The 5,553-nt window shown below is 34.6% G+C and overlaps 1 pseudogene; it reads right to left on the bottom strand.

The window, feature by feature from the left end:
* Window positions 1–1,332: 1,332 nt before the first annotated feature.
* Window positions 1,333–5,553, bottom strand: part of LOC101574011 — a 25,682-nt pseudogene continuing 21,461 nt past the window's right edge.

Consider the following 5,553-nt stretch of genomic DNA (forward strand, 5'->3'; position numbering starts at 1 on the left):
AATTAACCACTAAGAAGGATATATGCAGTGTATTATTTGTTGAAACTGTACTTTCGATTTGATTTGAAACTGTCTCATTTCTATATGTTTAACAACTTTGAAAAGAAAAAAATAAAAAAAAATTGTATTCTGTGGATAACAGCATCTGCATTTCTGTACTTTCTTTCTTTTTTTGTTTTTGTTTATGGTACCAAGAATCAAACTCAGGACCTTGTGCTTTCCAGATAGGTGCTGTGCCACTGAGCTACTTCTCCAGCCCATGTCTGCACTTCTTATGAGCTTGTTAGGAACATGGGAAATTGGGTCACCCACATATAATTAGTGGGCACCTGCAATTGCCAACAGCCAGAGGATACACATGTGCGTTTGTGGTTACCCATTGTTTCTAGAAAACAATGACAATGAAATGTACATCAGAAATATGGACACATAGGGAGTAGAACCAGGAAAGAGATAACCTTAAAAGTTTATGTCAACACAATTACAGCAAAGAAAAAAAAACACCAAATAAATGGAAAGAGTTATAAAAATTTGAAATTAACAAGTTGCAATATCTCTTTAAAAATATGCAAAATAAAATAGTAAGAAAAAAATTAAGCAAACAAAAAGGAAGAAAGCACAAGCACAAAATAAGAAAGGGCCAGAAGAAACTAACCCAGCAACATCGTCAGGGTTTTTTTTTTTTTAACTTAAAGAAAATCTTTATTGAAGATCTGAAAAACAATTCCTAAAAGATTGACTTTTCCAGAAAACTGTTGCTACACTATGCATTGTGTCTATCATGTTAAAATGTGCATTAGGCACAAATACAAAACCATGAAACAATTCGCCATCCTTCCATAACTTGAGCAAAAGTAAAATGCCTAAGGAATGGCATGGATGACTTGCAAAGAAAGGACTCTTTAAGTATCATTTTTAAAAAAAATCACAAATGGATGTGTATGTTCAGTTATATACACTGAATTGAACCTTTGGCCCTAGGAATCAGAGCATTTTGTCATATCTCTTTAACACATATTATAAAAGTGCATAACGTCAAAGGAATAGAACCATCAGCATTCAAAAGCAGCTTTGTCAACTAGGCAATAAAACATTCCACCAGGTCTCTGTTTTCCATCACTGAATATACTGGTAACAGCTTTGAAATGAAAAAAAAGAAAGAAAGAAAAAAGAAAAAAAGGAGCTGTAACCCCTTTTATTTTCTGCTTAAAATCAAACAAAACAAACATCAATTTTGTTATGCACTAACATCTTCAAAGTACATCATTTGTACAAGAGGAAGACGAGGAACAAAAACATGTTGACAGAGGTCCAAACCCCAGTGAGTGTGCCTCACACTGCTTTCCAATGCTACTCAGGAGGGGTCACTTCATAATCACTGGCACTAAACAAAGTTGCCAAATTCTTTGCCAGATACTTGAGGAATCATGAAGATAATTCAGTAATAAAGCAAAGCTCTTCTCATCCAGAGGTGTATACGCCAACATTGTTCCAATTTGTACGAATAATCTCAATAGATGTGGTACTCTATACACCTGGGACATGGGTGCATCAGGGTGAGCAGAAAGGATCCCAGCATACTGTGGTCTCTCAGATTTGTAGAGGAGCTGAGTGCCCAGTATCACATTGAAGTATTCTTTTATCCCTGCTACAACCTCATTAACAGCATACTTGTTATCTGTGTTTCCTCGGGATTTCTTATAATTTACATAGTCCTCTAAAATGGAGTCCACATTCTTCTTGGCAGGAAGATAAAGAGCTGTGTCTGTCTGGTAATTAGGTCCCAGGCATCACCAAGTCATGCCTTTAGCACTTCAGGGATCTTTACTTTAACTTCAACTCTGTTCATAAATGTTTCTTCATTTTCAACAGTATGAACAACCCCGGGCCCTCTTCTTCTGAGGAGGCTGAGGTGTCTCACTGGTCCTGCCACTATCTCCATTACCAGGGGTTTTTGTTTGTTCTTTTTAGTGTTCACTTCAACATTTTCCTGCTGCAGACCAGATGTCTTCTTCCCTGGAGTGGCCCCTCTCATCTTTCCCTCTGCATGTTGCTCCTGATTGGCCTTTTGAAGTTCACACTGTTTCTGCAGATTGCTGTCCACATACTTGAGCACTCTGCTTTCTGCAACCCACTCATCCCAATTTTTATTCCAACCACTGTAGTGCATACCATATCTTACTTGTCTGTTCTTTATGGCAACCTTTACACACTTCCTTCATAAAGAAGAGGGCCATGAAAGCACAGTATCCATTCACCCCCCTGGAACTTGGGCGCTATTTATACGTGAACTGTTTTCAGAGTTCTGTGCCCGTGAATTTTAAATATGCAAATGTGAATGATATTTTAAATTTAGTTGAAATAATTTTCTTGGAAAATATAATTAATTAAAGCTAATCCCAGAAGAAACATTATAGATAGATAGATAGATAGATAGATAGATAGATAGATAGATAGATCAAAATTATATGGATGAATTATTAGGAACTAGTTTTTGAAGATTAAGCCTCTATGAAGTCATAGACTATACTCACTGGCCCAAATGTTTTCACATGAGAATTCCACTATGTTTCTAAAAAATAGATCAAAAAAAAAAAAAAGAATACATCATTACAATGTTATTTGAAAATTTTCATGACATATAAAAAGAAAAAATTCCAAACTAGTTTATATAAAACAAGGATAATATTGGCACCAATAACTGACAAAAATGGTACAGAGAAGAAAAACTTCATATTAATTTCACTTTCAAATATAAATATTAATGTTTCAAATATAACTACAGCCATTAAAATCAGGCAGTTCATTAAAGGACTTGTATGACTGAGAATGATTATTCCAGAAATACCAGGATGGGTTAGTGTTAGGAATAATAGTCATATAATTCATAATAATAATAATAGATTCTGGGAGTAAATGTCTAACATATTGATGCTAAAAGGCAGGTGACCTATCCTTAAAAGACTTTTAAAGAAATGAATTAACTAATTCTAAACTAGTAACAGGATAAAATGCCTATTATTACATTTTCCATTTAATGTTGTTCTGGAGGGGTGATCCACTTGTTGGGCTGAAGAATAATGCTTCATGATTTCCATATGGAAAATGGAGAATTGGCTAAAAGCCTTTGCAAACAAAAACAGACTTCAGTAAATAAATGGGCTATAAGCTATAACATTTAGAAATTCATAACTTTCATATGTAATAATAGCAATTAGTTAGGAAATATAGGAAATTTTGTTTATAGTAACAACAAAATATTTAAATGTAAACTTATCAAAACTATGTAACTTACAGTATGAAAAGTTTAAAATGACCCTGAAATACACCAAATCCAGTGAATATGGATTACTTGTTGTAAGAATTTTTGTCCTTAAGAGAACCTGTACTGTAGCATCCTGTAACTCAGTGGTGTCTCAAATTTTCTGATCAAGGAGATTATGGGGCCACAGAGGAAAGTGATTGATGACGTAGAGTGTGCCTAAATAGAGTCACATGGAGAGAAAACATTTTCTCAGGCTTTCACAGACAGCAAATCGGTCAAGCAATGGCAGTGACTTATCCACATGGCTGACACTGACAAAGAATCTACAAACTGCGGTACAGGGTTTCAGAGTAAATCCTGAGAGGATTTGACAACTGACCTTGGCAGAAACAAAAGTTACATTTTTTGTTATCCAGGTCTTGGTTTATCTTGGTCTTAACCATCCAGCATAAAAGTATAAAAATGAGCTATAAAAAGTAAAGCCATATTAATATGCTGAGCTGTAAAAGTCTCAATTCAACAACTTCTGACCTTGCCAGTCATGCTGATAATCCACTACTATTATAGACTACTGAACTATATTGGATTACTTTGCTGAATTTATGCACCTACAATATATGAATGGCAATGCAAATACTCATCTCTGACAAAAGTAAACAAAAAAGGGGGATATAAATGAAGGACCATTTTATAGTAAATATATATGTATATATATATATCCGTATATACAAAATAGTTTGCATAGATGTACAGCTACTTTCTCTTAGTTAGATGAGAAAAAAGTTTTGAACTAATAGTGTTTAGAGAAGATATCATATCTGTATCTTATACTATGAATAACTACTACAAAGATAACAATATGCAATGCATTAATTATTAAAACTGTCCTACTAACCTGTTTTGAAACCGTCTCATTGCTATTTCTTTCTCAATGAAATTAATATTAAAAAAAAGAATTTTTGTCTTGGTTTGAGCAGTTGACTACTGAATTCTTATGATTACTGAACTGTTTTCCTCCCCTGTGACTTGGAAATGGTTGTGTCGCCCAAAGCTGGCCACTAAGGCAGATACTATCTGCTGATCTGAGAAGGTTTCTCTCTCTTAAAAAGATCACTAGGGAAGCAGGCTTCTCTTTCTTCTTTCCACAGATCTTGTATCTAGGTAATGAAGCCTGAAGTTGCTTCAGTTATTCAGGATGACAAGTGGAGATCAGGTAAGAACCAGCTCCTCGGTGATAACCTTGTGTCCTTCATCATGCCACACTTGGTGGACTCCCTGGTCCATCAAGTAACAAGCTTCCTTGTATTTCAATCCACTTAGAGCAGGTGTCTCTGTCACACTCTAGTTGGTACAGTCTGCCGATCACTTCCCCAGAACCGCTTTGAATTGTTGCTGCTCTACAGTGTTTTAATGTAGATGCCCTTGTCTGGGCTGAGGAGATGATTCCTTATCTTCCTACATTTCTTCCTTAAGTGACTTAACAAGACCATTCCCACTGAGACAGTTTTAGTCATCTAAATTTCCTAAACAAGTTTCATTTCAATGACTTTCAATTTCCTGGAGTACAAATATACATGTTACCATAACATATATATTTAAACTTTTATGTTATTTTTATCCACTTTTCTTCTTTTTTAACTTCAACATAGGAATTTTAAACCAGATTTCCAGCAGCTGGACCATTTTCATTCCTTTTAAGGAAATCCTCCTGACATTTATCATATATTAATTTTGTGCTACTGCTCCATTTACTTTTTGCTTTTTAAAATTTCATTTCTTTTTCCTTCCTTGAATACTTTTACTTTTGTTGATTTTTAGGTAAAAAAGTCTCTATTGAGTGCCTGTCATTCTGGTCTTCTGAATATAGGCTCCTTGTCATGATATGCCAGTTGCTGATATGCAATCTCTTGGGTAGATGGTTGTTCAAAAAGAATGGGGTGGTGAATGAAAGCAAGAGACAGGAAAAGGAATATTGTGGGACTGTCCTGCTACAAGGTTGTATATGGTTAGTTTTTGGACTTAGGTGTAAACATAAGAAGTATATAATTCTTTGTGCCTATTTTTAAAATATATTCTAATTTTTAAAATTTTTTATCATATTCTGTAGGGAATTAAGTTCAATATATCAATACTTGATGAAAAATACCTGTTCCATGTTATGCCTAAGATGTTTGATATTCAGACAGATAGTAAGGTTAAGCTTAACAGCCTAGGTTTTATGGTAATAGCAATAAGCTTGTCTTCTGGATGGGTAACAAGCTAAGTTTGCAGACCAAATTAGAGAAAAA

This window comes from Octodon degus, unplaced genomic scaffold, assembly GCF_000260255.1.
Source record: "Octodon degus isolate 3935 unplaced genomic scaffold, OctDeg1.0 scaffold00060, whole genome shotgun sequence".
Taxonomy (NCBI): domain Eukaryota; kingdom Metazoa; phylum Chordata; class Mammalia; order Rodentia; family Octodontidae; genus Octodon; species Octodon degus.